This window comes from Numida meleagris, chromosome 5 (genome assembly GCF_002078875.1).
Source record: "Numida meleagris isolate 19003 breed g44 Domestic line chromosome 5, NumMel1.0, whole genome shotgun sequence".
In the NCBI taxonomy this organism is placed as follows: domain Eukaryota; kingdom Metazoa; phylum Chordata; class Aves; order Galliformes; family Numididae; genus Numida; species Numida meleagris.
In genome coordinates, this window is record NC_034413.1 from 24,368,346 (window position 1) to 24,391,413 (window position 23,068).

General features: G+C 38.7%; 1 protein-coding gene and 1 long non-coding RNA gene across 4 annotated transcripts in view; one reads left to right on the forward strand and one right to left on the reverse strand.

The window, feature by feature from the left end:
- The window catches only part of RASGEF1A (RasGEF domain family member 1A), a 160,910-nt gene that overhangs the window by 86,186 nt on the left and 51,656 nt on the right, over window positions 1–23,068 (reverse strand). The window lies entirely within an intron of this gene.
- LOC110400508 overlaps window positions 1–23,068 on the forward strand; it is a 228,137-nt gene that overhangs the window by 60,241 nt on the left and 144,828 nt on the right. The window contains exon 3 of one of the 3 annotated variants that reach the window (XR_002439904.1): window positions 13,829–13,971. The exons of the other annotated variants lie outside the window; for them this stretch is intronic. This is a non-coding gene — a long non-coding RNA (uncharacterized LOC110400508). The remainder of the gene's footprint in view (window positions 1–13,828; window positions 13,972–23,068) is intronic. 3 annotated transcript variants of the gene reach the window in all.

Genomic DNA, 23,068 nt, shown 5'->3' on the forward strand with positions numbered 1-23,068 from the left:
TTTTTTTTTTAAAATCATATACCGATGCTCCTGTAAGAGTCTGTCTCTTTTTCCTTCTGCTTTCTTACTAATTTTATGTACACACTTTATTTGAACACTGCTACCCTCCAGCAGTAGCCAAGCATGGCAGCCACAGATTGGATATTACAGACCTTCCTTTTCCTGTTTATGAGTGAGGTATGGGCCTTAGAATCATCTGAGTTGGAAAAGGTCTTCAAGATCACCAAGTCCAGCCATCAGCTTGACTTTCTGCGTCCCATTGCTGAACCATGTCCTTTTGTGCCACATCCACAAGTCTCTTGAATATCTCCAGGGATAAGGACTCCATCGTTGTCCTGGGCAGCCTATTTCACTGCTTGACCAACCTCTCCATGAAGAAATTCTTCCCAATGTCCAATCTAAACCTCCCCTGGTGCAACTTGAGACCATTTCTCTGCATCCATTCACCTTGCGCAGGTGAATGATTCTCATAGTGCAAAATAAAAGGGAAGTAAAATTCTTTTCCCTAATTAGAATTTGGTTTCTCCATTTGTCTGGAATAAATTTTGATTTGGTTATTGAAGCCCAGAAATATCTAGCATTAGAGGCTACTTTTAGAAGCTACTTTTAGAAGCAAGTGTTCTACAGCAGTTACATTTCTGCTGTCTTTGTTTTCGGTTTTCCAAAAGGAAAATACTTCTCAGGGACAAGTTTAACAGATGAATTGCAAAGAACTCATTTCTGATTTAGAGCAATCTGTTCTATTAGCTATGCGAAGTACCGAGTTTTCTGCCACCTTCTGTTGTATACTACAGTGACACTATTATTTTCCACTCATTGCAGTGAACGACAACTAGGGTGGGAAATATGCATTGCAATGCATAAGACAAAATATATTACTCTTTCAGCTTCTTCTGCCTTAAGCCATGCCGTATTCTGCTCAGCTCAGACAGTGGGCTGGGAGAAATTGTCTTGCTTATAGGAATTACTTTGAACTCCTCAAGGAGGTGTTAATTAGTTTTTGACTTATCCAAAAGTCTGAGCTTTCAGAGAGGGTGGTCTCTGGGACAAAATACTTGCTAAAAGCTTTTTATAGTTTTACTGCATTATAGCATAGAATATATGTCAAACAGAAGTTTGTGTGTAGCAATGATTAGCTGTGCCTTTGCACATCATTTTATCTTTGTATCTTGCTCCTCATCCTCAGTGCCTTCATAACCTTCAGAATCAGTCAAGATTTGACCATTTTGTTTAAGCTGCAATTTATGCTACCAACAGGTTTTTTAATGAAGTGACAGCAAAACCAAACGAAATCAATCAAACAAAAACCTCAGAGGAAACCCAAGTAAAAGGGTTAGACATAAAACAGCCTTTGAACTTGCAAAGCAGTTACAGAAATACTTGTGCTTGCACCAAAGTAAAGCAATGGGTGTGCATGAAAATGCAGGGAGGAGTGCAAGGGAATGGGCAGTGCCGGAGTCTGATAACTTAATGTCTATCTCAGTTTCTAATGTTACCATTCCTGGTTCAGGAGGCATTTGATTCAGTGAAGGCTGAGATGTACCTTCTGTTGTGGCAATTATTTAGGCATAATTATTTGAATCCTATAACCCCTGAAGTGATGTGAGGCTTTTCCATAAGGGAGATCATTTACTTAATATATTGGTACTGGATCAGGTTTAACTCATGCTCTTGTGTTTTTGCTCATATCATTTTTTGTCCTGACTTCTGGAGCTGCAGAATTTTAATGGTTTGAAGACAGGCAAAGTAGACTCACTAATCTAGGAAACTGAAGACTGGCATGAATGTGACTTGGTCGTCAGGATCTTCAAGTGTGGAAGTAATTTTCAAAATTATCTTTTATTTCTATCAAAAGTTATAGAGTCACTGGTTTGGGTAGTTAGAAGTTTAGCAGAGCTAAACTTGCCTTACAGCAATGTGTATGTGCCTTCTTACTTTCCAATACACAATCTTTTTATTTATTAATGTACTTTTTTTTTTTTAAGTGCTTTGAAACTTAGACACAAAAACATTTCTGTAAGTGTTCTGATTAAGAAGTAATAGAATAGGTAAAGGGTTGAAACTAAAGACAGCAATGTGGAAGGGTATTTTGCACAAGGTGAAAAGTTTATTCAAAGAAAGCTGTCTCCAGTTGTTATGAATGATGCTAAAGAGATTCTGAAACAGGAAAAGGCACTAAAATGTCAACAGGTGATGAGAAAGAATGACAAAACACCTTTTTGCTTTAGTCACTACCATAAAAAAGACAGCTTAACTCTGTATCAAGAACAGGGCTAACAAAGAGATTATCTACCCCCTCAACAATGCCCCTTTTTACAGTGGGTAGAGATGCATAGTTAAGAGACTAGCTGCAAATTGACAAACAGCAACTCTTAAAACCTTTAATGTACATAACAGGAAACAAAACTAATTTTATGGAGGCTGGCTGTTAACATTGCATCAACTGGTTTCACTGACAGATGCAGAAATTCAAACTCTGAATAAAGCAGGAAAATCTAAATAGAGTTTACTATGTAGATAAGAAGATAAAAGAATCTGCTAATACCTCAAAATGAGATAATGCCGTAGAATTCTTGAAGAGCTAAATACTGGGCTGAATATTAGGAAGCAAATACTCTGTGCAACAGGCATGCTGAATTTAGATGGCATCTTAAATAACAATGATGAGTACATGATTGAGAAGAAGGAATCACAGAGAAAAATAAAAAGCACAGCTTAGTGCACAAACCTTCCCGTAATGCTATATTTAATACTCTAAAAGTAGGATCTGACAGCTCTAGCAGGAAGTACAGGTGGAATAAAAACATGGATAAACTGCAGCAGTCCAGTAGACTTTTTGAAAATGTTGAAGCTCAAACTCCAATTCTGATTCTAGCCTTTATTGCTCTTCTGTATATGTTTTAAAATTTTTGTTTTGCATTAATTATTGTTTTACAGGGAAGACTTAGACTGCTGGAGATATAGCCATTTAAATCTTAGGCTGACATTGAGATAAGGCTCTTCTTCTGCTCCATTACTGTATGTCCAGATCTTTGTCTTTATTTTTCTGAATGAAAAGCAGACAGGAAAATGTCTACATTTGCTGGATAAATAACTCAGCCACCTCTGCTAACACCACATCTTTGCTGAAATAATTCAGTTTTGTCCTCCTATATTATCATAGTTTATAATTTGTGTGTACACAGTCTCCTTGTGCTCTCTGAGTAAGTACACTTTTTTGCAAACATTAAATATAAATGTATTTTTCTAAAGTAGGAAATTATCAGAGAGTTGTTAAAACTCTCATAAATCCTTGATTTGGGTCTGCCTTGACCACTCGTCGTGGTCTTTGACTGAAGTTGAAGCATACAATGACTTTTACTTTTTTAATAAATAAAATAAAGAAAAAGACTAATTGCAGACAAATAATCAATAGGTATACTAGGGAGACAGCAGTTTGCACTGAAATAACAACAAGAAATTAAAATAATCATGAGGGTTAGCAACTACAAAGTTCCTGAGTTCATAGTGAATTATGTAGAGAACAAACTACAACAATATTGCTGAAATATTAGTGACTTCTCTTAAAGTGATGGAAGAGGGATGGGATCCCAGGCAACTGGGGTACAAACATAACATTTGAAAAGCAGGAAAAGATATAAATAAATCATAAGTCTCAATCTTTCGTATCCTTTATAGCTGTGATTCTTAAATGAGAGCAAGTTTCGGCACTCAGTTGCTGATGCCAGAGCCCTGCTGCAGGTTTGCAGGCTCTCACAAGCATCCCTGCACACTGCTCATTGCCCAGGACCTCATTTCAGCCCACTGGTGCCGTGCTGAGCCAGACCCACCCATGGGCTGACGTCCTGGCCTGCCCCAGTCCCCAGGGAGGTGCCCGATGCTGGGCAAGGGCTGGCCCAGGCTCCTGGCAGGAGTGGGAAGGGGCCTGGCTGCTGGGTCCTGCCCTGACACCACAGGCATCCCTCACAGATGGTGTGTCTGGACATGTTATCAACTGGAGATTAATCGTGCGATATATCATATAAATAAGTAAAATCAAGATTGTTTAATTTTCTACACTGACAGGATAACAGGCTCAGTGAAAAGGAAAAAAGGAGATAGTTGAATGTGTGCCTTGATTTCTGCCACAATTTTGACTATTTCACATGACTTTGCAGTGGATGAGGTAATGGTGTACAGGTTGGCAAACATTCATCTAAGTTTAACCTCCTCTGAAAACAAGGATTGCTTCAGGAGCTCCACTTCATATGTATACTTCAAATAAACAAATGGCATTGGATCTGGGTGGGAAGAGGCGTATAATGCTTTTTAGGGTAGTGATCTGTACTTTGAAGAGCAATGGTATCCACAAACTTGCTAAGAGGTGAGTTAACAACTGGCTGTAGAGCACTTCAAGATACCTATCTGTAAAACTCACTGATGGGGATATGATTTTTTTTCTAATTTCCCAGAGAAGGTTAATGTATTTTCAGGTCTCTTTATACTCCTTAGTGTCTTTGATAAGATGACTGAGATTAGACAAAGCCTGCCATGACCAAGCCGAGAGAGGTCCACTTGCACAGTGGGCAGCAGAGCTTGGCAAACAGTGAAGGTGGTCTGAGACAAATGCAACAAAATTTAAGATTGTGGTGAAGTACTGCACTAAGATTCAGTGTCACCAACGCAAATATAAAAACTGGCTATAGGGCAGTATGGCAGAAAACAGTATGGCAGTGGACAATAAACTGTGAGCCAAAAATGTGATGGCAGAGAGGAATGGCAGTGTCTGGTCTGAATGAGATGGCAGCAGCACTGCATTTAAAGCATGAGGAGCAATATCTGCTTCTGGTTCCTTCCAGGGAGTGCAGGTGGTCAGGCGGATCTGATTATGGGCATATAAGGGAAATGTAGAGAAATAAGACAGAGTCCAGGGAACTGCAGAAAAATGATAGACCTAGAAAATGTGATTTTTGAGGAAGGCTTTGAGGATCTAGTTTGGCTGAGTTTAGAGAAAAGAGCCCAGAAGTCTTTGAAAAATCTGAAAAATCTTGTCATAGGTAGAGTAACACTCTCACTACAGAGCAGGGCAAATGCAAAGTTACTTAATTGCAGCAAATGAGATTTTGATGAAAAATTAAGAATGCAAATTTTCTATGTTAAGAAATAAACTATAGGTCTGTCTCCGTAGGAGATTGTGAAATAGTTTTCTTGAAAGTTTTTAAAAATGGATTCGGTGTTTGTCTGCAAGGTTACTAATTCAAAGCAGCAGTTAGCTTAGATCATCTATTCACCTTTCCCTTCCAGCTGTGCATTGCTACATTTCTGTGATCTTCAAAGAAATTCACTGCATTATTTATTCTGATAGGAATGACTGTATTCCCTCTGTTGAAATGAAACTGCATGAAATTACCCCTTGCTAATCTGTCTGAGAAAAAGCATTATGTTTTATCGTTTGGCAACTAAAGTATAGCAAAAATTCCATGGGAAATCAATCTTGTAAAGGATGGAGTTACCTGAAAACACTGTGACAGGGAATACTGGAGAAACTCAAAGTAATAGTCAAGCACTAATTGCTCACTGCTTTTTCTATCGAACAAGTATTTACACCAGAAATATCAACTGTAAAAGCGTATGATGCCCAATAAAGCAGATAAAGAAAGGATAATTTCTTGGCTTGTGAAATGGTCAGTGCTTACTATAAATCACTGTATATGAAGTTGTAGTTCGAATGAAGATTTATTTGTTTGGAACATGCTGTAATACTGAAAATATGGATGACAGATATAAGTAAATGGTTAAAAAAAATTCCTAACCACATCATCATTTTTTCAAAACAAAATGTCTGGTCATGTGTGGTTGCCATATTCATTTGTGGCAATGGGAGAAACTGTGAGCTCGTACTGTAAGTAATGTCTGAACCCCCTTAGTCCTGTCCAACAATATTTAAATAGTGCAATTCACATGTTATCATTGTTCTTAACTCAGGAGAAAACCGAATCAATCTCATCATGTTTATTTATTAGCTGAATGATGTTGAAACCAAGCTGAAGTGGTCAACCTGAATTCAGACGGAGAGTGCTTTAGCTGTGTGACCCATTTAGACTGACTGGAGCTATAGTTAGTATATGTGTCACTTCAAATTGATAAGTCACTGACTTTGGATTTGCAATTTATTTATTTTCTTAACGAAATGGGCGGTTTCAGAATATGATTGGGGAAGGTTTGCAGTTTGTTTCCAGTGCATTTTAACCTTAAGCGTATCATTTTTGGGGAATTTAAGTTGTTCAAATGCTGCCCTGGGGTCTACCCCAGTTAATACTTCTGAAAACTGTTTTGTTTTTTTTTTTCAAACTTATACAAAGATGGAGAAACACAGCAGCCAACGTGAAACACTTGTGCTGCTCTTCCTCCGCCTATTTGCAGATTCCAGCTATTGCGGGTTTGTTATTATACATCAGAGTCTTTAAAAATTAAATTTCCTTCCTTTGCTGGCTTTTCCATAGACCTATCTTCTCCCTTTTTCCTTTTCTGTGGTATATCATCAGCTCTTATACTCTTGTGATTTGTTTGTAGTATTTCCCATGATGTACTTCTGTGCAAAGCTTCTGACTTTCACTGTTTGCTTATGTCCTTTTTTTTTCTGATTTCCCATATTTAAATCACCTCTTTTCTCTGCTGCCTAGATAAAGGTAAAGATTTACTTTTTTGACTTCAGTAGGAGACCAACCACTGTTAAAACTGAGGGGATAAAAAGATGACACTGTTCTAAAGACAAATTATAATAATATTACAGATTTTTGCAAAGACTAAATCATGTAATCTTTTAGCTTAAAGTACAGTACTTCCACATTGCAGTTACAAAATTATAGCCATGCTCTAAAAATTTGGAAAATTATGTTGTGTCAAAATTAATAAATGTCTTCCTTCCCTTGAAGAACTGAGTCTGTAGCATCATTTTCACTTTCTCAGAAAGTATTTTGTTTTCACAGCTCTAGGTCTCTATTGGATGTTCTTGAATATGGTCCAGGATAAAGGAGAGAAATGTACAGAGTTGCTACTTTGAGAATAAAGGGGTGGATAATTGTGATGCCCACTTGTTGAACTTGTAGGCGATGAACTTGATGGCTTATGGTAATTTACAGTAGCATTTCAGAAAAAAAAGTTATGCATTTCTGTTAGATTTTAATGAAGTTATCATCTTGATAGCAATCCCCCATTACATTCCCTCAGTACTACGTACTTTTGCAGGTAGACTTTACTGCAGTTGTTAATGAGTTTTTCCTGCATGGCTAGTAAAGATTTTGGTCTGTCCTATTGCACGGTAATGCAAGAAAATACAAAATGTAATGGGTAAAAATGTTTTTGCTATTAGCACCTTTGTGCTACTACACAATTACTAATGTGTAATTATTATATATACTAATATTTATATTAATATATACTAATTATTACACTATTACTTAGTGTAATAAAAACAAGGTATAATTCCATATCAGCTGGTACTTAAAGTTACTGCTTCAGTTTCAGACTGAGGGAGAAATTGTTGGAGATAAATGCATGTTATTCCAAGCAATATCATTTGGTCTGATTTAAAAAAAAAAAAAAGTCTGCTGTAAAGTTGTCTCCTTTACTATGTAGCTTTGTTGCCTAACAGTCAACATTAATGACCTCTAATAGAGTAGCAGACTGTTTACTTTGCTCTAATCTCGCTGACATGAAGGAAATGCCCATTACAGACAGGTTTTCCAAATGCACAATCATTTCCTTTTGTGGATAACCATGCTGAAACTTTTATTTCTCTAGGGGCAGAAGACATGGCACTTTCTCATATAGAGGCCCCTCCCTCTGATTCAACTTCTCAGGCAAGGTTTGAGAAAAGGCAGGTCCACGTTTGCTGTACTTTCTTCCATATTCTGTGCTTCCCTAACTGTCTCTAAGCTTTTTCAAAAAATTAATTTTCATAGTACTCCACGAGGAATGCAAGACTAACCTAATTTAAAATCTAAATATTCGGGAAGACTCCTAGAAATCACCGGCTTTAGATCATTCATTAAAATAATCAACAGCAGTACAGGATAGAGGCATCAAACTTTCTTGTTAAAAAGCCATAAAACAAGTGTACAGTCAGAATCTCCACAGATTTAATGATCTAAATATGTGAGCTTGCTATTATCCTGATTAGGTTACCGTAATAACAAATACTGCTCCTGCCTTAGGTCTTTAGACATGGCTCTGCCAACCATGAACTTACAACAACAACAACCTTATGCATCTCAAGTATGAGATGATATGCTGTTGAGATACCACTAACTTGCAAAAAGGAGAAGGCAATATTGTGTACATGCAAAGGGAATACCTCCAAAAGGAGTTCAGTGATACCAGTAGAATTAGTAACGTGTTATTCCCTTGTAGTGTTAGAGTAACATGAGTAATAAAGAGTACCTTATTTCACTGATTGCAGTCTGATAGTAAAATCTCATTTTATTAAGCAAAACAGGGTTTGTGTCAACACTTTAACATCATGTGTTGAGAAATTTTAGGGGAGAGGGGAAACCTGCAAAAATGTTGAATTTTTGCTTAGCAGTTGGCTAAAGAAATTGAGATTATTGTATGAGCCTGGAATGCTTGGTAGTAGTCAAGGCAGTTGAGAGCATGCTTGGGAAGAGCTTTGCCCCTGTTGCAGTTTTGCCTCAGCATTCAAAGAGCTCTCAGAGGGCAGTGGACTGTGGTGCCATTTTCACCTGTTTTTTCTTTGCAGGTGAAAGATGTAGCTGCAAACAATTTTTTATTTTCCTGACCAACAAGTAGAAAAAATAAAATTTCTGTTCAAAGAAGCCATTTGGTTCACTGAACTAGCACAATGCACAGATACTGCATTTCTACAATTATTAATGTTCTTCATTTGTGCACACTGGCTGTTTGAAGCGCTTGTCTAAATTCTTTATTTCTAATTTGGCACTAATTATTTGACTAATTTCTTCTTTTTTTTTCACGTCTACAAACTGTCACAGATTGATGACATTTTTTCTAAATGTATATCACAGAAAATTTATCAAATTATTTCATCAGCTCATTAACAAACATTTGTGGAAATTGGCTAGAGGAAAACTGGCTGAATGTTCTGTCCCAGCTGCATGGCCTGAGCCCTGTCCTGACACAGGAGGTGTTTCGTTATCTTCCATCACATTTCTTTGCATTTATTACTTTTGTTCTGTCGCTGGAAAAGGTCCTTGCTGAGTCAAGGTTGCTGTAAATGCTTTCAAGGAGTGAATTCTGTTTACATAAGTTGCGCTGCCAGTAACTTTATTCATTTAGAAATACTACCAGTAAATACACTATTCAGAGAAAATAAACACAGATGCTCATACATACAAGGGTAGATTAATTCAAAAATGCAAATAGTATTAGTGGAAAATTGTTTTCAGTATTTTCACCAACCTATTTACAGAATTAAAAGTTTTTTTCCACTGTTCATGATATCATAAGAGGTCGAAACATGCATTGTGTGTATACTCATGGCCATGTCTAGAGAGCAACTAACAAATTAATATCAGATTTATTTTCAGTTTGGCTTGGTGGTTTTTAGGGAAAAATCTGTAATACCTGCTATTTTTGGAAAGTAGCTTTAAAATGCTGCAAAGAACTTCAAAGAGATCGAGGCCCAAAAATCACAAAAAGAAGACAATTTCAGCATTCCTTTTAAATTTGGTTATGGCAGGGTCATTTAACTCTACCAGATCTTTTCTTTGAATTTACAAGAAATAAATTTCCTCTTCGTGGGCATTTGCATTTGATACCAAGTCTCTTATTATCTGAGGTGAACATTGTCCTGTAACTAAGGAAGCATAAGAAGTATGGTAGGAACAAAATGACAATCATTCCAATGTTAAACTTTGTCTTTTGTGCCATGCTTCATAAATCTTTTCCTTATATAAATATATATAAAGTTTAAGTAACCTTAGTTGTCTAAATTTAAGATGGAAGAATAGTGCCTAAAACTGCAGTTAACTTGAAGCTTTTTTGGTGCTAATTAACTTATGTAGCTCAGTTGGTTGGCAGGTTTTAATCACCACAGAATCTCCTGTGGATATTTTAATTTGTTTTCATTTTAAAAGCAGAAACATATGGTTCTTTAAAAGATGAGTGGCTTTTTCTGTACTGATTTGAGATATCATAATTAATGTTCTTATATACAGACAAGCGTTTAGTTTCATAATCGCACGTTTTCGAACTTAACCCCTCGGCAACATTGACAGAGTTACTGCACTGAAGACAGCTAGCCTACTACTCAATTTCCTGAAGACCTTGGATATTTAATCTTAATCAGAAAGGAATTGGATTTTTGCAAGTAATTTTTATATCATAGTGTCCCAGATAATAACACAATGTCTCAGTCCTTTCAGAAGTTGAACATACAAGGCTTATCTTATTTAGATTTTGAACATTTGTCTTTAAGAAGTAGAATAACAAAAGCTAGAAGGTAGTTGGTTTGCTTTCAGACATGTTGCTCCTGGTCTCACTCTCTGTATGCTATTCTCACACTCCACCACATAATCTATAGAAATTGATACCCAATCAAAACCTAAATAACAGGTTCTCTTAAAATTATTAGTTGTTTTGTTGAAGTTTAATAAATCAGAACATTTATTTCCCAGTTATTCCACTGTTACTCTGATTTACTCTTTTGTCCTACAAGGCAACAGTGGGAGTCTCAAAGATGTGAATATTTCTCTCTATGAAATTAACTCAGTGATGCCAGTCATGTGTAGGGGTTTACTAGTGCTGACAGATAAATCAGATTCACAATACGATGTCCCTGCCTCATAAGCTTATCAAGCAATGTTTCCAAGTGCAAAAGCCAGATTTAAGTGTTTTAATATCCTTGGGCTAAATTTTGAAACTTTATGATAAGACCATGTAAGGTTATATCATTTTGAGAGTGTCGTTGCTTTGATTCATAGTGATCTTGCTTGTTACATATTACTGTTACTGTTCAGTATAGTTTTCATTTGATATAAATTGTTGAACAAAAGTGGGAAAAAAAGCTCATAGAAAATTTGTTTGCAGCATACATTTAATCTCATTTCATGTGTTCCTTGAAAATAAGAGTGTTTGGGGAAATGCTTTATTTTAGTTCAAAAATGTTTACCACCCAATCCCAAAGGCACAGCTGTGTAAGGTCACAGCAGTAATCCGAGCCAAGTCATTCCTTCTTAAGAGAGTAAAATTAGGAGGGGAACTCCAAAAGGAATGTTTCCTTTCTTGCTTCCCCCTGTAAAATACATAAAGAGGCATCCACAGAACTGCTGGTCTCAAACCCTGTAAAAAACACTGGGGCGTGCTGGCACTGGAGGAAGGGCTGCAGCAGGGCTGGGACCCTGTCCCATGACAGCAATATAGTAGCAGAGCATTGCATCTGTTCCACCTTTGCTAGAGGGAGGGAGTTTGGTGCGCGTAACCTGGGCTGCTGATAAGCGACTCATTGTCGCTTAGAGGAAGGAACACGTGGGAAGGAAACAGTGCCTTGGTGGTGGCTGCTCCAGAAAGGGGAGATCTGGGCCAAGATACAGGGGAGAAGGACTGGAGAGGATTTCCACCCATTGTGCTTAGGAAATGTCTTCGCTGATTTTGAAGGCCCAAGAGTAGAAGGAGTCCTTTCCTGCACTTTCATTTAAAATCAAGCTTATTGTGTTCCCATCAGGAGATTCCTCCCTTAAGTCACTGTCAGGCCAGCAGTAAGTTTCTGATGTGCTGAAAGGAGTCAAGCTCTGCTCTCCGCAAGCATTACCCCACATAATGCAGTTACAGCTATGACTAAATGAGGGTGTTGTGCCACTTACTCTGACAAGATGAGTTTGGTTGTTACTGAAGAGAGTGAGTAATGTTAACTTCTTTCATTCTTTCACATCTTAAGAAACCATCTCCTTTTGTATTAGCACTGTCCAATATATTTGCTGCGTTTGCTCTGGATTTCCTTTTTGTAGCAATTGCCACAAATGTTTCCAGGTGTTCATATTTGGTCAGTATTCCACCCCTGGGAATGACTCCAATTGCTGCAGGATTTAAAACGCCCTTTGTGGCTGGTAATAGAGGTGTAAGAACTTCACACATCAGTAAAAATCCTTATCACCTGGAAACTTGTGGACTAAATATATTTATGAGAAAAAAAAAAGGGTCAGTGTAGCACATTTGTGTAATATTGCTGTGTGAGTGTGGCTAGGGTACAAGGAAATGTTGCTGTTGCTTCAGAAATCCCAGAGCAGAGCACATCTGATGTGTGAGGAACATAGCATGGTCAGCAGCACCCAGTGGACATCTGTCCCCAGTCTTCGCCTGTCGCCCTCGCTTCCCCAGGCTGTACCACAGGCTGGAGCAGCCTCTGCTGGGGAATGGCCATCTCCTGCTGCTGCCCAGAGCTGTCCCACACCCTGCGCCGTGCACTTTCCCTGCTGCAGAGCATGAGGGCAGCTGAGGCCGTTGGATTGCCTGCAGCAGTTTGCCATGTGGAAGCTAAATGTTTAAAGGCAGTGTGGTTTTCTGATTTTTTGAATGTAAATTGTTCAGCAGAGACTTGCCAATGGCATGGCATATCTGGGGAAGCACAGCATTCTGCATTCTTTCTCCACTGAAGCGCTAAAGTGGGGCAGATTCAGGACACGGTTCAGGTTAGAAAAGCTTGGCTTGCTCTGCTTTTTGTGACATTCAGGTGATGTAATTGATATGACAGTAGTAAAAAACAAAATGAATGCTCTATTAATAACGTTCACGTAAAAGCCATTTAACCCAGAACCTTAGCACAGGATTGAGCCCTTACTGATGGTGCTCTGCAGCACTTCTACTGACAGCATGTGCTGAAAGTTAATGGGATGCTTAGGAAGAAACGTTTGGCATGACTGACAGCTTCTAAAGATTCATTTCATACACAGTTTGTCTTGGTACTGGAGACCTGAAAAATCTATCTGCAGTGTTTTTTGGTTCTTTTTCACTGCATTTCTATCCCTATCAAATTTGCAAAGGCATTATTTGATCCTAGCTTAGTGCCTCTTGTAATATCTATCTAAAAAGCCAGTTAATTTTATATACCTACCTACTGTCTACACACACACATTTTCAGTATATACATTTATATAAACACTGTATGGAAAAACTTGTTACTGTCTTCTGTCATTTCCATTTCAGTCTTTCCCACTATACTATTTCCATACCACTTCAGCTTGCTCTATTGAACAGCAGCATGTATATTATCAGAGCTACAGACGTGGTCCATATGGAGGCTTTCTAAAAGTCAGTAGCACAGGTATAAAAATGCTAAAAACAAACAAAAGCTTTTTACCAATCTCTAAATGCAACAATGGAAAAATAATGTTTTTAACCTTTGGAAGTTTTACTAACTTACGTCTTATTGAAGTCTTCATAACTTATTTTTCATATTAAGGTTTGATAAATGCATTTATTCTTGGACTTGTATTTTCTTCCATCTAACACAATTGAGGGATGAGAGTATGCATGGGACAAAACATATAATTAACAAAAGGGTTAAATATAAATCAGCCTGAACAATTAAGTCCTTCAGGCTTTGAAATTAATTTAATGGAATCCATGCTATCTAGAACAGGAAGATATAAGAGATTTTAGAATTTGCTACAGTATCTGTAGCCAACTTGTCCCAGGAACAGGGACAGTTTAGTAAAGTTTAGATCTAAAGAGGTGACCTACACCTTCAGTCAGATTTAGATTGAAGTCAACAGCATTTGAGTTTAGACATGATAAATATAACTGTAAAGCTGTGTGCACCAGCGTCCTGCTGACTTTGTAATGTGTTTTTGCAAAACCTGCATCTTGTATACAGGACAGAGAGACGGGAAGACTTGAGATCTAAGGGAATGGAATATCCAGACCTAAGGAACTTAATGAATCATCTTCTCATGGACACTGAGCCAAGCACGGTCTGTCTACTTTTCAGTAATGTTCTGGCATTCACAAGGAACATAGGTGGGTCATTTTTGTTTGGCCTTCATCTTCGAGATATCTCTAATATTTCTAAATCATGTTAGTTCTTCTCATTATGCTGTATGCGGTTTCTGCAGCATACAAACATGTGTATGCGTATATGTGTACATATATATATATTTACTACTTGTATTTCTGCCGCGTAGTTGATGGTCTTTTTTTGTCATTTGAGTCACAGCTCTACATTCCACAAAATCTCTGTCTAAATAAAGATAATCTGCCATATAAAGTCCCGTTTCAGTCAAAGAAATGCCTGATGAGTTGAAAGCTGGGATGAATCTTGTTGCATTCTGAGTAGTAGACCTATGGCTTTTCAATAAATTGTATATTCTTTGGAATATTTTATGATACAGATTACAGCATTTAAAAGATCATATACCACACTAAGAAAAATTGTACATTCAGTCCTCATCTAGTTTATACCTATATGATGTATTACAGGTGTATTTATTAAAATATTTTAATTTGTACTAATATACTAGATCAGATTGTGGTGAACAACGCACTTTGCCAAATGGTTTGTTCAGAAGGGCAATCCAGTTGGTTAGTCATGGTTAAAGCTTATCTATGGAGAAGTAGGAAAAGATGCAGCTAAGATCTGCAGAGAAAAAAAAGCAATATGCCAAACAAATCCTAAATAAGCAATGAGCTCAAAAGATATAGGTGAAAATGCGGTAACACTGTGTGAAGAAATACATTCTGGAAAAGAACAGTACCAGTTTAAAATAGTGGTCATAATACATCCGAAATAATTTAAAAAATCAATTTATGTCTAGTCTGGACCATCCCTATATGGTGTACCACATAACTGTAAATTGAAATCACTGAAGATTTTCAATATTTTTCATTCAAAAGGGTATATTTTTGAGAAATGCTTTCCTTTCACCCTTTACTAATAACGTTTTTTTTAGCAGAATGCTATAGTAAGAAGGATTGAATCAGTTTCTCATATGGGCTTAATGTTATGCAAGCCTTGTTTTTGCCCTGTATCGCTTAGCAGGAAAGAGAAATTTGAAATGCTAACCATCACCAACTTTTACCAGCTTAGCTAGAGAAATAACTGATCATCTGAAGCCAGTAGTAAGTGCTGTATACCAGTGTTTAAAGGTTCATGCAATATTTTTTGTGTAAAGTAAATCAGGGGAAAAATGCTGCTGCAACAATTTGGTACAGAAGTTGTTAAGAAGGCCTTGAATTCTATCTTTGGGTTTTCTCGTACTTCATGCAAAGGCAGATTCTGTGATTTCCTTTTAGTATATATGGATTGCCTTTGATGCAAGAAAAGGTTCCCTGATGCAGCAGACCAAAAAAAACAAAACTGAGGACTGAAATGTAAATCTTCATCTCAAGTGCCAAATAGTCCACTTGAAATGGTGCTGTCATCTGATGGTCTGGCTCTGACACTTCCAATTCAGCAGGTACTTGTGTGCCTGAACTGCTTTACAATCAGTGTGACTTAAGCATAATCTCGGTGTTAATTACATGCTTAAGAGTTTGCAGAACGAAAGCTGTAAGTAATTCTGTAGAACATACATATTGGAAACAGCTCTTGGCAATACGGCAAACATTGTACTACTGTTTTATAGTCTTTGCATTTTTTGCAATGCTGTTGCAGAACTGAGGTATATCCTAAGTCACAGTCTGCAGTTTTATTCTCATCCTGGGATTTTTCCACGATCGTTTGCATTTTCTGTTACTTAACCAGTATTTTGGTTCTCATGTTTCCTGAGCTTTTTTCTCGTCTCTTTACAGTTATAATCTGATATAAAGTAGATTGCAGTGGGGAGGGAGAAGGAAGGGGGAGTGGAAGAAAAAAAATGAATCATATCTGCGTGTGAAGGGGGACATGGTAGCTATTTATATTATGGCATAAATACAAGATTAGTAGGATCTAAAATGTTTTTCCTCTGTAGCTCTTGAAAAGCATTATAATCTGTTAGGTTCACTAACTCCAAGGTAGATTTATTTAAGATGATAGGTGTTTGCTTTTAGTTGTAAGAAACGCCGTTCTTTCCCTAGACTTATCAACTATTTCACCACCCATAGCTTGCTGCTTGAAAAGAGGCTGTCTTCTGCTTGCCAAGGAGAGATGCCCACTGACAAACTCCTGGCTTATCACAGTAGCTTCCAATTGGCTCACTACAGGCTGATGACAGTTCCACTTCTAGGAACTGTCACGCAGTTTTGGCGACCTCTCTGCATCACTCAGACAATACTGGGTAGGGATTTTCCAGTCCTTTAGGAGGAAGGTAGCCCGTTTGTCATGATACCCCATGTGCTTCTATGATGCAGGAAAAATAGTTATTTCTTGCAAAGTCAAAGAGCAACTATTATTATTGTTATTATTATTATTGTGGATTCGGCATCAAATTCCTGGAGAAACAGAAACAAAAGGTGTTGCCAAGATATGCTGAAGTGTGCTTCTGTACTTCTGAATAAAGCTCTTTCCTGTCCAACCAAATGACACAATCCCAAAATACACATTGCCATTCTGAAAATTATTTCGTATACTTAATCCCTTTCCCCGGTCAATGTTACCATTTCACACATCTCATTTATTAGGTAACTACTAAGTGCAAATTAATCTACAAAGCAGTCCTCAGAGCAGAGCTGTCTCTTCTGATCATTAACTGCAGAACTCTAGCAGGAGTGGCAGTACAAATGCAAGTGTGGCTTTTTTGGGCTTGTGTAGTACCCGACAGGTGCTGGTGTATTGCTTTGCTATATTTAAGTTGATTTCCGTACTATATTATAACCTAGGAAGTTGGTACTAGTTTATCTTGCAGATGTCTCAGGAAGAAAAAAACCTCTCAGTCTCTCTCAACATTTTGGCATAAAATTCATACTTCTCTTTATGTACTTTAGTTTGTCTGTTCTGCACTAGACATATCTTTTGCTTTGATGGTTTTCTTGCCTGTGAGGTGAGAGCTAAATGTCAGCGTGCGTGACAAATTACTTTTCTCTTCTGTAGATTACTTTGCAAGCAGTAAATGTGCTGTTGGCACTAGAGCAGGCTGATAACAGGCTCGAGGAGAGGATTCTCGTTTCAGCAGTAATTGAGGAGGATGAGAACTGACTGCGGGCAGGCTCGAGAGAGGGGCCTCAAGAACCAGACTATGCTGGTGGTGCTTGTTGAGAGACGGCGTAATTGTGGGAGGAAACATGTGTTAGTGAAAATGAGTAGGAAAAGAACAAATTTTCTTTCAAAGTCATGTATGTAAGATGCTCTGAGGCCCTCAAATTAGTTACGGTCTGGAAGAAGCTGCTGCTTGTGTTGGCAGCTGGCTAGAGAGAAGGCTGCTGTGCTTGGAGTAGTGAGGTTCTCAGCTTAGTCTGAGGATGAACAAGGCACTGACATTAGAGCTGTTGTTAAACCAGTCCCTTGAAATCAATTTGGGCTAGTGGTAATGCCAGGTGTTTTTCATAATCCCAATGGAAAGTTTACCAAAGTAGAGGAATTGGCAAGTAATGCTGCTGGCAAATCTGCCACCTAGGGGGAAAAAGGACATCTTCCATTTTGTTGCTGTAGGTGTCAGGTAAAGATATCAATATGGAAGTGTACGTTGGATCCGAGCTTCTGGTATGGCAAAACAGAGTGGGATATACAGGGGCAAGGCTGGTAGCAACTGGACCTTTTGGCAGGATCATTAGTCGTTAAACAAAGCACTTGTGTACGGATTAGCTTTCTGGCAGAACTGATGTGCATCTAATAGATTTTTAGAGCTTGCTACACAATATTTTAAAGAATTCATGCAAGTGATTTTTCCTATGGGAACTAATGATCTTTGCAAATAATATTCTGTGGTCCTGCCCATGATTCTTGCCACCTGAGAAAATCTTCAGTTTTATTTTTGCTGTAGTGCCATGGTTGCTGTTATGAAAAATGAAAATGAGATAAGCTGGAACCTTTTACACATCTATTTATTACATAGGAAGCCTAATCATTGTCATTATCAACATGCACATAACATGGACAACTGGTAGATCTTGGTAGAATTCAGTTTTGAACAGAGGTCTCAATGGAGGGCTACTAGTTAGTGCAGAAAGAAGGAAATGGAATTCCTCACAAACTGTGTGGATTTATTTACTGTGCTCTTTATGGGTGATTTAGAATTGGACCGCATAAACTGGGGAATAAATACACAAAAATGGTGCGCTGATACTCATCTGAATGAGTCACACACAGATGAATCAAATGTGAGTGGAGATCAATGCAGTGCATTCCATATGGTACTTTATTTCTTTACTTTGCTTCTCATTGGTCAGGAGTCAAAGAAGGCGCTCTCCTATGAAGTACTGTGCATGGACACGTGAGTGTATCATTCCTCCCCAGTTCAGTGAAGCGTTACAAACAGCGAATGGATTTTTTTCAGTCAAACTTGCGACTCTGTAGGGTTATTTTACTATGTGAGGTGCACGCTCAAGAATGCCCAGTCACAGATTAAACCTACAGGCTTTAGATTTCCTGTGCCTAAAAACCTGATCTATAAAGAATTGATTCTGTTGGTCTGTTTTGAGATGCAAATCCTCTTTTATCTTACTGAAATGTACATGTGAGATCTATATCATTAACATTCATCGTCAAATACAGATTGCTGTAGTAAAAGATGCAAAAGAGATCAAAATCAAACTGTGTTCAGTACAGCTGGAAATTAAGCAAGTTTCAGTGATGATCTTGCTGACATCTCAATTGGAGCAGAGAGTGCCAGTTTCCATTAGTACTGCTGTAGCTTAGTGAGGGGAAGTTTTTAGCTAGCTTTTTATCTTTTTATCTACCAGCCTTAAATGACTGTGTAATAAAATCAGCACCTGGAGACTAGTAATGGGTCACCCGGCCTTTCCTCTTTAAACCTCAGCTCCAGCACGAGGCCATGTTGTCCCTTTTGCTGAAGCCGCTCACAGGAAGCGTGCCTCCCTCCATGCAGCGGAGCAGGCCGTGGGCTCAGCTGGGGCTCCAGTTCTCAGTCTGCCAGAGCTGACTCGCTGGGACACTGTTGGCAGTCCCACACTGAATGGGAGGTCAGGTAGGGGGACTGCCAGCAGTCTCCTCCAGGTGGTACTGCAACAGTTCCAAGGTACACCTTGGCTGACACGGTGGCTTCACAGCGAGGAGTTCCCTTTAGTAAAAATGCGAGATGTGCTCACGTCACATTCATGCTACTGTTCAGAATGTGGGTGTTGGCATAGTGTGCTAAATTCTTCAGCGCTCATTTTTACCTGATTTATTATTTCCCAGAGTGAACAGGTTACAGGGAAGTGCTGGCTGCCTGTGAGAAATGAAGCAAATCCTGCAGCTGCTCTGCAAAGTGTCACGGCACCCCCTAGCCTTGTCCTGCAGCATGGTCACCGAACTGGCTCGAGTTGCCTGAGCCATGCCTTTTTTTTTTTTTTTTAATGAGCTACTTCTCAACCATCTGTGGAAGGGAGCATTGGGATCCAGCACGTGGGATGCTGTGCGACCCTGTCACTGCCCTGCGGCCGCTGGCTCTGTGTGGGCGGACCTGGGAGCGGTGGGCAGAGAGAGAGCTGTTCTTGGTGTAGGCTAATGCTTCCTCTCTGTGCTTATGTTGCTTTTCCCCACTCCTAATGCACATGCGAAGCGATAGTTTTTGGGTTGCCTGGCAACTGGCTGGGAGAATATGGGATGGAGGTCTGAGCATGTGGATCTGGTTTTCTTTTCAGGTAATATGAGATGATGTTGCTATGTTCAGGTTAGTAGTTAATTTGCGTGTGTTATTGCATCACTGTTTTTATTACTGACAAAGAAAGATGCTAGTCTCCGAGAACTTCTCCCAGAGCGGCTCTGCCCTGTCCCTGTGCTGGGCCTTCTCCTCCCGGTGGGAGGAATAACAACAGCACACCCACTGGCAGGGGATGGAAAAAAAGAAAATTTACAAGATGTTGTTTTTCTCTGAGAATGGGATTTGGTTTCTTCCCATGGAAATGAAATATTCCTAGCAATGGCTTTTTAATCAGGATCTACTGAAACAGTATCTTTGTCTCAGTTTTTCAAATTCTTTCATTCAAAACAAAACACTTGAGTCTAGAAACTATAATTTGTATGTAGCCACTGTCATTAATTTTTGTAGAAAGTGAAGGAAAGAAATACGTCTAGAGAGTGATAGGACAAGGTGGAACAATTTTAAACTAAAAGGGGAGATTTAGATTAGATGTCAGGGGGAAATTTTCACTCCGAGGGTGGTGAGGCTCTGGTGCAGCTGCCTGCAGGGACTGTGGGTGTCCCATCCCTAGAGGTGCTCAAGGCCAGGCTGGTTGCGGCCCTGGGCACCTGGGTTGGCGGGTGGCAGCCAGCCCAAGGAACTAAATGATCTTTAAGGTCTCTTCCAACCCAAACCATTCTATGTTTTTATATGATTTTCTATGTCCATCATGTGATACACTGATACTGTGTAATGTGCTCAAGTGGCAATAACATCTGATTTTTTGTTTTTTAATTAAAGCAGAGGGAAATAATTTTGACTGTAATAAGGAAAGGCGTCTTAGAACCCTGATGCACCTCAGCTTGACCTGAAAAGTTCTGAATTGTCCAAATTTCCACACAAAAACATTCAGTGTTCTGATTTATTCCAAAGTCATAATTATTTGATTTTTTTCAAATGCCTTGGGCAATTAGCATGGTACCCACTATTACCAAGGTCAGTGTGGTTGCTCACAGTGCTGTGTGTTGCCCAGGGGTAGGTATGCTGCTAACCTTGCAGTTGCTCGCTATGGGAATGGTTCCATTTTTCTGGAGTAGAGGTCAGTTATCAAAATGAATGTTTTTGTTATGTGCCCAAGTGGGTATCAGAATAAGAGTACTGGGAGATTTTGCTGTTGAAGTTTTTTTTCCCCTCTCAGAGAAATAAGTCAGTATTAGATCTAGGCAAAGGCATCTTTCTTGTCATCTTCCTCCTCCCTCAAAATGTTCCTAAGCAATTCTGACTAGTAAAAACCCTTCTGGACTCTGCGAGGTGTAATAATATGTACACATAAATACAAGGAATAAAATGACTGTAGGAGATTCGGGGCTACAAAGCAGCAGTTAAGACTACTGTATCAAGACATGTTAGAATAGTTCACTGCTTCCTAAATTCAATGTAGTAATTACAGAGGTGGATCTTCAAAGATCCTCAAGGCTAGTACTGAAGAAGTTACAAAGATTACATCGCTATCTGTGAGACAGCAGTATCAAGGCCTGGACTTCTGGCTTTTTACCCATGTTTTAGTAGTAAATGAAAAATTTTAACTTGAATATTTTTAATTGTTCTTTTCTTCTGATTGCTGTTGCTTATTTCTGTGGTGGTACATAGGGACTACTTCTACCACTCTGCATCTTACAAAGTAGTTCTACACACTACATGCTCTGTGCTTACAGATAAAACATTTAAAGTAGCTGTAATCAGTGGCAGCAACTGTATTACTTGGTGTTACATCATAACTGATGTCTGACAGTTTGGAAACAGCTCTTATCAAGAATGTGCAAAGCCTGTAGCACAATCAACGGTGGTTTAAACACAGAGATAGTTTGGTGCTGCCAGTCTCTCTTTGACAGCTCTTAACATATGCAGATCGTCATTTCTGCTACGAAGCAGACGTCAGATACTCATTTTTAAAAATGTGTTCAAAACCATTAAGTGTTTGCTTTCAGTACAATCGGGACGATGTCATTCACTCAGAGGCTTGTTAAAGGAGTGGAAGCATTCAAAATAGTTCGTTCCCAAAGCCACTGCAGTTGTATACGCTACATTTTCCTTTGCGCACTCAGTAGAGGAGGGTTAGTCTTAATTTTTGTGTATATTTCTGCTACCAAATCTTCCCTTCTTGTCACCATGGCTGCTCATTTCTGTATTCATGTTAGTATGTTATCGCACTGACTCAGTGCATAAGCTCCTTGGTGTTTGTTTCTGTTGTTTGCTCTGTGTCTGGCACGATGGGGTTGGACCTCATATTGACTCCTAAGATCACACTGTATTTCCCCCTTTTTTTATTACTTGTGGAGTATTTTCAGACTTGAACTGCAAAAACTTTTTTTTAAAGTAACAGATATACCAAATTCTAGTTGATTCTTTAATATAAGTCTCACTCCTGGATATTTTAGTAAATAGCTCGTGTTTCCTACAATAATTGGGTACAACAGCAAATAATTTTATTCCAGAGCAAAAAGTGTTCTCATGAAAGGGTATATATGGGACCAGCTTTTGGAACTAGATTGGGATAGAATGGCTACCTGTTAACTGGATGGGGTATGACTGCTTTTTTCCTTTGTTAATAGGAAGTGATTTTAAAACGTTTGTTGCCTACATTATAAAAGACATAAAATTCTCAACAATTTCTTCTAGTAGAAAATGTCTACTCAGCACTGCGCGAACTCCAAATGTTTTTTGAGTATATGTTCAGTCTATAGCGAGGTAGAATTATCCTTTCTGTCAGTTTGAGGGTTTTTTTGCTTGTGTTGCAATGTAGCTGAGGACTTGAATTAAACTACAGATGTTTGCCACAGGTTACCAAGTTCTGGCTCTACCCCCTCACTAGGGAGCATGGCCAAGCATTATCATTGTTAACTGGCTGTTCAGAGACCACTCACACCATACAGCGATGTTTCTCTACCGTACTTCTTGATGTGCAATGAAAGAACATTTAATTCACCTGATGTGCACCTCTGCCATTCAAGATGGATGCACTCAGCTAAGAGACTGATCTACAGTACTAAATTTGTACTTATAATTTTCTGATCTAGAGACTCTAGTCTGTGAAGAAGTGACTCGGTTTCCTTTACAACCCCTAGCTAATTAATCATGGTTGCAGAATGCTGTTGCAAGCAGCTTCTTATAATATTTGATTAATAATACGTGCTGATGTGGGGAATGTGTTACGGTGGGCTGGATCACATCTGGCAAGTCATCACAGCTACTTGCCTGCTCTGCATTGTAAGCAACTTTTCCCCAAAAATGTATTGACCTGATTCTGCGCTGTTCTCAAGTTATAGTCACTACCTTATAGTGTACATCATATGTCCAATTCACAGCTTGAGACTCTTGGAAGCAGACAGAAGCTGAGAATGTTGTGCAGGCAATTTGAT